This window comes from Octodon degus, unplaced genomic scaffold, assembly GCF_000260255.1.
Source record: "Octodon degus isolate 3935 unplaced genomic scaffold, OctDeg1.0 scaffold00003, whole genome shotgun sequence".
NCBI classification, from domain to species: Eukaryota; Metazoa; Chordata; class Mammalia; order Rodentia; family Octodontidae; genus Octodon; species Octodon degus.
Window position 1 is genome coordinate 31,564,033 of NW_004524579.1, and position 10,678 is coordinate 31,574,710.

Consider the following 10,678-nt stretch of genomic DNA (forward strand, 5'->3'; position numbering starts at 1 on the left):
CAACTATATATCTACCCCAACCACTTTGAATACACAGATACAGAATGGACATTCATCGGTGTACCCCATTTTTCCTAAGTTCCATTATTGAATATTATAGGTGTGTAAACTCAGCAAAATATTCTAAAAGAGTCCAGTATCCCATAATATCATTGCCAGTTAAATAGATAGATTCTTAAAAGTATTTCATTTTTCAGGATGCTACTATGAAAGATGTTTTTTACCTAATTTCTCTCTCAATTAGTTTGTTGTTCATGTACAAAAAGGCTACTGATTTTTGAGTTTTGACTTTGTATCTAGCTGTGCTACTGAATTTGTTTATTAACTCTAACAGTTTTCAGTACAGATTTTGGGGTCTTTTATGTAGAGTATCATATCATCCACAAATAATAATAGTTTAACTGCTTCATTTCCTATTGGTATTCCTTTAATTTCTTCCTCTTGTATAACTGCTCTGGCTAAAGTTTCCAGGACCATGTTGAATAAGAGAGGAGATGGTGAACGACAACCTTGTCTTGTTCCTGATTTTAGAGTGAAAGCTTTCGGGTTTTGATCCATGATGTTGGCATTGTTTTGTCATAGATGGCTTTTATCAGATTCTAATAAAGACCATCTACTCCAATTTTCTGTAGGCTTTTATCATAAACGTATACTGAATTTTGTTAGAAGTTTTTTCTTAATCTATTGAAATAATCCTATGATTTTTATCCTTTGCTCTTTTAATAGGGAGTATTACAATACTGATTTACATATGTTGAACCATCCCTGAATTTCTGGGATGAATCCCACTTGGTCATCACGTATAATCTTCTTGAAGACTAGCTGCCTTGTGTTTACCAGTATCTTATTGAGGATATTTGTATTTATGTTCATTAGATTTTTTTTTTTTTTTTGGTGGAACCAGGGATTGAACTCAGGCTCTTGCACTTGCCAGGGAAGTGCTTATTCCACTGAGCTATCTCCCCAGCCCTTTATGTTCATTAGAGAAACTGACCCATAATTCTCTTAGTTGGGTCTTTCTCTAATTTGAGTATTAAGATAATGCTTGCTTCTATGAATGAATTTTTCAATCAGGAATAAATATGGAAGTATTGCTTTCCCTTCAACTTCATTAAAGAGTTTGAGAAGTAGTGGTATTAGGTCTTTAAATTTCTTGTAGAATTAAGCAGTGAAGCTATCTGGGCTTGAGCTTTTCTTTGTTGGCAGGTTTTTTTTTGTTGTATCTTGTTTCATTGATTGATATTGATTTATTTAGATTTTTTAATATCTTCTTAATTTAGCTTTGGTAATTCATATATATTTAGAAATATGTCCACTTCTACATTTTCCACCTTATTAGACAAGTTCTCAAAGTAGGTACAGAATATCTTCTGGATTTCTGTAAGGTCTGTTGTGTTTTCATTCTTTTCATTCCTAATTTAATGGAGTTTAGTCTTTTCTTTCCTTCTTTTGATAAAGTTAGTTAAGCATAAGTCAATGATATTTAATCTTTCAAAGAACTGACTCTTCAATTCAGTGATTCTTTGTATTATTTTCTTAGCATCCAAAGCATTAATTTCTGCTTTAATATTTATAATTTCACCCTTCATACAAACTTTTTGCTTAGCCTGTTATACTTTTCTTATAAATTTGAGGCTTATCATTAACTTGCTTATTTGTTCTTTTATTTTTATTTTTTTATCATGTATTTAGCACATGGTCTACAGGGTATCACTGCACAGATTGGACTTGTAGTGATCCTCCTGTTTTTCAGCCTCCCAAGCACTGGGATTACAGGCACGTACAACCATGACCAGTCTCAGTTGCTGTCTCAGTGTGTCCCTGGGGCAGGGCTGGCACAGCAGGCTGGGGATTGAACATCAGGCCTCTGCATCTGCCTAAGCAGGTGTTTTAACCAGCTGAGCTATCTGGCCAGCCCTATTTATTTGTTCTTGGTCTGTATTCCTAATATTAGTGTTCACTGCTATAAATTTCCCTGTTAGGACTGATTTCATTGTGTCCCATAAATTCTGGTATATTTTATTGTCTTTATCACTTAATTGTAGAAACTGTTTAATTTCTTATTTAATATCATCTGTGACACATTGATTGCTCAAGAGGGTGTTATTTAATGTTTATATGCTTATGAAGTTCTTGTGGTTTCAATTTGCAATTTCATTGCACTATTGTCTGACGATATGCATGGGATAATTTTCATTCTTATATAAGAATCATCTGAACCAAAATTACTACAGAGAAGAAATTATAAAGATAAAAGTGAAAATTAGTGAAATGAAGTATTAAAAATATAGAATTAATTAAGAGCTGATTCTTTGAAAAGATAAAGAAAATATTTCAACTCCTAACAAAACTTACCAAAACAATGAATGAAAATACCTATATCAATACAGTTAGAAGTGAAAAAATGGAATTCTCAACAGAAAGCCCCAAAGTACAGAGGACTGTAAGTAACTACTTAAAAAACTCCAATAATCTGGAAAATCTGGAAGAAATGAACAGATTTCTAGACATGCATGAAGCATCAAAACTGAACAAAGAGGATTTCAAAAAATACTAATCAGTCAAATAACAGATAATGAAATTGAGAGAATAATTTAAAATATCTACAAACTAATTGAATCCCATGACCCAGTGGATTCATCACTGAATTCTACCAGAACTTCAGGGAAGTTTTTTTTTTTAATATTTTATTTATTCATGTGTTTGTTTGTTTGTTCCATACAGGGTCTTGTTACACAGCTCAGACTCATAATGATCCTCCTGTCTCAGCCTTCGCAGCACTGGGATTATATGTGTGTACCACCATGCCTCGTTTTGGTGGCTGGCATGGCACGCCTGGGGTTCTAGGGCTGGCCTAGCATGCTGTACTAAGGATCAAATTCTGGTCCTTGTGCTTACCAGGCAAGCGCTTAGACTGTCAAGATATCTCCCTGGCTCCCTTCAGGGAAGGCTTAATTCCTAAAATTCATCAATGAACTTAAAAGGGAAGGAACACTTCCCAACTCATTCCCAAAAGCCAGCATTACTCTTATACCAAACTCAAGTGAAGACCTAACAACAACCAAAATAAAAACTAAAAAAAACCCTACATGTCAATCTCTTGTAATAAACATACAAAGCAAAATCCCACAACATGATAGTGGGACACACAATACCACAAAGCATTAAAAAGACCATACATCATCACAAAGTCAACTTCCTCCCCAGGATAAAAGTGTTTTATCATATGCAAATCAATAAATGTAACACATTACATAAGTAGAACCAAGAATTAAAACAACACGGTAATAGCAACTGACAAACATCCTTGAAAGTATTCAACATTTATTTATAATAAAATTCATGAAGAAAATAAGCAGAAAAGAACTTTATCTCATTCTGATACAACCTTTATGACAACCCTACTTCCAACAAAATATTAAATCGGGAAAACCTGAAAACTTTTCCCTTATAAGAAGAAACAAGACAGACTTGCACACCTTAATGCTCTTGTTCCATATAGCAAAATCCTCAAATGATTAGTCAGAGAATTGAGGCAAGAATAAGAAATAAAAGGAGTATGCATAGAAAAGGAAGAAATATTTAACTATAATTACTTTTTAATGACATAATCCTATATACATCAAAACCCAGAAATATTCCACCAAAAGACTCCTAATACTAATAAATAAATTCAGCACTGTAGCATAAATCAACATGCAAAAAAATTTAGTAGCATTCTCATACACTAACAATGAACACATTGACAAAGAAATCAAGAAAATGATACCATTTGTCATAACTTACAGAAGAACTGAATACCTAGATATTAATTTGACCAAGGAAGTGAAAGTTCTATATGACAAAACTATAAGACTCTGAAGATCAAAAAGGACACCAGAAACATGGAGAGATATCTGCCCTGAATAAGCAGAATAAATATTGTCAAAGTCATATTTCCAAAAATATTACATATATTTAATACAGTATCAATCAAAATGGTAACAGCATTCTTCACAAAACCAAGAGAAATCCTAAAATTTATTTAAAAAATACAGGAGAGGTCAAATCCTAGACAAGAGTAAAGCATCAGGAATCACAATCCCAGATCTTAAGTAACTCGGCAAAGTTATAATGATAAAAGTTTGTGGACCAGGGAGACATCTCAGCAGCATAAGTGCCTGACACATGTACAAGGTCCCAAGCTTGATTCCCAGAACAGTAAGGAAGAAAAGGTCATAATGACAAAAACAACAAAGTACTGACACAAAAGAAGTATGCAGATCAATAGAACACAATAGAGGATGGAGAAACAAACCAGGCACATTCAGACTTCTGATCTTTACATATCAGTCAAAAACACATGCTGGAGAAAAAAATAGTCTTTTCAACAAATGGTACTGGGAGAAGTTGTTGTGCACATACAGAAAATTGAATCTATATTCATACACCTCATCATGGCTAAAAGTAAATAAAAATGGATCAAGACCTAGACATTAAAACAGAAGTGATCTTCTAGAGGATAAGTTAGGCAAAATTTTTGAAAACATAGACATAAGTGAGGAAAAACTGGCTTACACTCCTAACATCAATATGGAGAGGTTTCTTATTCCCTGAGGCAAAGTTACACTAAGCAGCTGGTTATTACTAATATTTTGATGACAGCCCCTCTTTCTGGTGTAAGATGGAATCTCTGTATTTTAATTAACGTTTCTTTAATGTCCAAAGGTGTTCGACGTTTTTCAGGTACATATTATACTGTACATTTGTATTTCTCTTCCTGAGAAGTGTCTATTTCAATTTCCCAGTTTATTTTGGAGGATATAAATTTTGAGTTCTTTATATAATAAGAAATCCCTCCCCATTGTTGGTAAGAGTATAAACTAGTAGAACTACTATGAAAATTATGGAGATTTTCTAGGAAAACTAAAATTAGGAATTCATTCCCCCTAGCTATTTTTCTTGTAGGTATTTTCCTGAAAGAGTTAAAGACATACATGTAATGTAAGTGATACATGCAAATCCATGTTTATAGCAGCACAGCTCATAATAGCTAAATATTGGAAGGAGTTTATGTGTCCATAAACACATCTTTTCCCATTCACAAAAGAATGGGAAAATGTGCTGTATGTACACAATGGAGCATTCAGTCCTAAAACATAAATTTAAATTATTTGTGTGAAAATTAATGCACTTTGAGATTACAAGTTCATAAAAAATAAGTCAAACATAGAAGGTTAGATATTGCATAGTTTCTCTTATATGAGAATCCCGAAGTATAAATAATTTCAAGAGCAAAATAAAAGGACAATCAAATGGAGAGACAGGCCTTTTGCACATGGCATAATGATTTAGGGGTGGGGATAAATAGGAGAGGGGAGACATGAGGCAGTAAAAGGGTTAAGATATGACATGCAAATTTACCAAGATTCCATGATGAATGTTTTCATTGCATGTTGCAAACATACATATTAGTTATACCTTCTTAAAAAATGAAAAAAAAAAAAAGCAAAACACAGAAAAAACTGTCTATACTTTTCTTCCACCATTTAATGGGTAAACTAAGATGAAAAATATACAAAATTTTACTGGGATTATTACAAGAATTCTTTTTATTGTTTTGCATGGTAAAAAGTTTTACACTGAGGTATCTTCCAAAATAAGGCCACCTCGAAAAGTAAGTAGTACCTTCAAAAGTTAAAAAAGATTATGCCCAATGCTGAAAGACTAGAAACTTTTCCTTCAGTTCATTGAGAATAAAAGGTATCAGCATATAGACTCAGCTAGGGTAAGCTGTGAACTAAGCAACTGCACTAAAGATAGCAATGTGTAACACTAGGGTCATGCTTGGAATGCCTGTCATTCTCATCTTCTAAATACATACTGCTTGTCATGTCATGCCAATTACTGTCATACTGTCTTTCAAGTAAATGTTTGTTTTTTTTAAAGGGTAATAAATGAAAACAAGAGACAAGAAAAAAATGTCATAGGACTGTCCCAGTACAATGCTGCATATGGTTAGATTTCTACATTTCTGTGTAAAAATATATAATTGTTTACTAATTTTTTAAAAATTTTTTCTTCATATTCTGTAGGGACTTAAAGTTTAACATATCAATACTTGATGGAAAATACCTGTTCCATGTTATGCCTAAGATGTTTGATATTCAGACAGATAGTGACGTTAAGCTCAACTGCCTATGTTGTAGGGTAATAATAATAAGCTTCTCTTCTGGAAGGTTAACAACTTAAGTTTACAGACCAAAAATGAGAGAAAAAGAAGGGCTGCAAGGAAAGCCAGCATTTTGGCCCTAGCCTTTCAAGGTCAATGAGGACTCAGGACACAGGAGAACCTGTACTGTAGCATCATATAACTCAATTGTGTCCCAAATTTTCTGATCAAGGAGATTATGGGGCCACAGAGGAAAGTGGTAGGTGATGTAGAGTGTGCCTAAGGAGAGTCACATGGAGAGAAAACACTCAGGCTTTCACAGAGAGCAAATTAGTCAAGCATGGCTGTGACTCATCTACATGGCTGACACTGACAAAGGATCTACAAACTGCAGTTACAGGGTTTCAGGCTAAATCCTGAGGGGATTTGACTGACCTTGTCAGATACAGAAGTTACATTTCTTGTTATGTAGGTCTTGCTTTATCTTGGTCTTAACCATCCAGCAGAAAAGTATAAACATTAAATATAAAAAGTAAAGCCACATTAATATGCTGAGCTGCAAAAGGCTCATGTCAACAACTTCTTACATTGCCATTCCTACGGATAACCCAATACTATTATGAACTACTGGACTATATTGGAATATTTTGCTGAATTCATGCACCTACAATATTTAGACAACGGAAAACCCATCTCTGACAAAACTAAACAAAAAAGGGGGTACAAATGAAGGACCATTTTGTATCTGTATATTCAAAATATTTAGGATAGATATACAGCTACTTTCTCTTAATTCAATAAATAGAAAGATTTGTACTAATAGTGTTTGTGGATATCATGTCTGCATCTTGTTCTATGGAGAACCACTAAGAAGACAACAATATGCAATGTATTAATTATTGAAACTGTCCTACTAATCAGTGTTGAAACCGTCTCATTTCTATTTGTTTCTCAAAAAATTATTAAAAAATTGTACTAATATTGTTTAGACGAGGTATCATGTCTGCATCTTGTTGACTGAATAACTGCTATGAAGACAACAATATGCAATATATTAATTGTTGTAACCATCCTACTAATCTGATTTGAAACTGTTTCATTGCTATTTTATCTTTCTTTTCTCTTTAAAATGAATAAAAATATTTAAAAAATCAGGAAAAAGGCAAAAAATTTTGTTTTCCTTTTCTATCCAATATAGGCCTAGAAGCTCTAGCCAGAGAGCAATCAGGCACGATGAATAAACAAATGGTGTTCAATCTGGAAATCAAGATGTAGAATTATCCCTGGATGTAAACAATGTGATATTGCATGTAGAAAAATCTGATTATAAACTCCTTGTAATAATATAGAAATACAACAAAGGTAAAGGATATAAAATCAACATACAAAAATCAGTTCCCTTTATATACACCAGCAAATAAAATCTGAAAATGAAATTGAAAAGCCAATTCCACTGACAATTTTATCCAAAACTCCACAAAATACTTACAAATATATCTAAACCAAAAAATGAAAAGCTTATATACAAAAACTACAACACATTACTTAAAAAATTGAAGGTACATATAAATTGAAAGGTATTCTTTGCTTATATGTTGCAAAATTTAATAAGTTCAGATGTCAGTACTACCCAAAATCATTTTCAGGGTTAATATGTCAAAAATCTCATTTTTTTTGCAGAGATAAAAATTTGTCCTAAAATTCATGGGAAAGTAACATAAACAGCCAAGCCAATTTGAAATTTATTTAGATGGTTCAGTCTTCCTAATTTCAAAATTTATTATTAAATTACAGTAGTCAAAACATATGGGGCTTCCAGCTAGGCATATACATATCAAAGGAGCAGAGTGAAGAAGCCAAAAATATATCCTCAAATATATGGTCAAATGACCCACCAGGATGCCAAGAGCAGTGAATGGAAGAAAGATCAATCTCTTCAAAATCCATTGTTGGAATGCTGGGCATAATTTTTCATGCCTGTAATCCCAACACTCCAGAAGAGGCTGAGGCAGGAGGATTGCGAGTTCAAGGATGGTGAGGATGGTGAGTTCAAGCCCATCCCAAACTGCAAAGTGAGATCCTGTCTCAAAAAAATGTATATATTCTTGGAAAATTAGATATCCATATACAAAAGACTAAAGTTGGACTCTACCATACATGATACAAACATAAGCTCAAAATAGATGAAAGACCTAAACATGAGGCTTAAAACTACAAAACTCTTAGAAGAAAATATAAGTTAAATGCTTTGTGGCTTTGAATCTGACAATATATCAGCACAGACAACAAAAGTAAAATAGAGTACATCCAAATTGAATACTGTACATGAAAGACGGTCAAGAGGATAAAAAGACAAACTATAATGGATGAAAACTATTTTCATATCAAATAAAATAAGGGTTAACACACAGCATAATAGAGAAAGGGTTTCATTATGTAGTCCAAACTGGCCTCAATCTCGCAGTGGTCCTCCTATGTCAGCCTTCCTAGCACATGAATTACAGATATGTGCCACCACATTTGACTCTGAGTGTATATTTAGAAGAACTGAGAACAGGGTTCCAAAGACACGTTTGAAAACCTATATGCAGGATAGCACTATTCAAAGTAGCCAAGAAGTTGGAGCAATTCAAGTGTCTATCAACAAAGGAATAAACAAAATGTAGTAAAAGATATAAAATGAAATATTATTCCACCTTAAAAAGAAAAGATACTCAATCCCCCATGTGCTGTGCCAGCCCTGCCCCTGGGGTGTACTGAGACTATGATTGAGACTGGGCATGGTGGTGCTATGCCTGGATGAACCTTGAGTTTGTGCTAAGTGAAATAAACCCAACTCCTAAAGATAAATACTGTATCATTGCACTTAGAGAGGTATCCATAAAAGACAAATTCATAGAAACATGAATTTGCCAGATGATTGTCAGGGTTGCAGACAGAAGGGAATGCAGAAATGTTATTTATTAGCCATACACTAGTACTTTTCATGTTGAAAAAGTTCTGAAAACTAATTAGAAATTTTGACCTCCCAACTATACACTTAAAAATGCTTAAATGGTAAATTTAATCTTAGGTATATTTTTCCACAATTCAATGTTTTTTTTAAATGAATAGTAAGAGATGTGGAACAAATTTAGGATTCTATTACTAGGGTTTCTTTGGGCCATATTGATTCTCATATTTTGAATGACTTACCTAACTCCTGACTTGCTCCAAAAAAAAAAAACATGTTCAAAGGAATTCCACCCAAAGTAATCTTTTGTAGTTCAAAATGGTATCTGACACCTAAGAAATTCGAATGTCTATCCCAGAATCAATAGACTTTGCCAAAATGTCCATTTCACCTGTAGGTGGTATATATCACAAGGACTGTCCTGCACTGATCTATAAAACTGCTGGCTTCCATAGCTGACACCGTAAGGCAAGAGCTTTTTTTTTTTTTTTTTTTTTTTAGGGAAGGGTCTGCAGGGTGTTCAGGGTCTCACTACTAGATTGGACTCGAAGTGATCTGCCTGTTTACAGCCTCCTAAGAGCTGGGATTACAGGCATGAGCCACCACGCCCAGTCTCAATTGCTGTCTCAGCAGGCCCCGGGGGCAGGGCTGGCACAGCAGGCCAGGGGATTGATACCCCAGCCCCTGTGCCTGCTTGCAGGTGCTTTAATCTGCTGAGATATTTGGCCGGCCCTAGGAAAGAGCATTAAGTAATCTTGCCAAGAGAATTTACAAAACAAGACCAATAATAAAACACTTGGTACTGAGACCTTCCAATCAGATGAGGAACCATTTGTTAATTATTCAACAGTGAACAAGACTTTAACTTCCTAACATATTCTTTTTCAAGGAACACTTCAAGTCCCACATTCACTATGAAACTTTCTAACTACTTCCTTTCTGGCTACAAAATTAATCTGACATTTTTAATGTTGATTTTGAAGCCTTCCAAAATCATCTGTTCTTTTATGTCACAAACATTGCTTGAGGTCAGTGTATCTCCACCATACCTACAATTCATGAAATGTCTTATGTACAGATACTGCTTGATTTATGAAGTCAGCTCTTAGCCAGTTTTCCCTCATCCATTTGCCATGAAAGTGATTTCAACTCTCAGATCACTCTTCAAATTTCACTTGCTTAATGAAGCCATTCCAAGAAGGCAGTCAATTGGGCTTCTGGGACATAGCAATGAAAATTGAAAGAAGCTGCCAACCACATCACTTTAGTGAAAATCATTCATCCTCCACAGGGTATTTTTTACCTCTACAATTTCTCAGTTGTATTTTGATTGTCAGTTCACAAAGCTCAAATTATGTCTCTATATGCACCTCTTCATTGGGGGCTAGATAATTGATATCAGTTGTTACGTATGTATTTCTACTCACTGTAAAGATTTCACCATACATCTACTTCTCTGGATATCTGAGCTGGTTTATTCAGTGTTATCCAGTAATTTTGAATATGGGCAATATGAAGAATAGGACATAGGAGAGGGTGTACCTTAACTGGGAGTTTTCTCTTTTTTTTTTTTT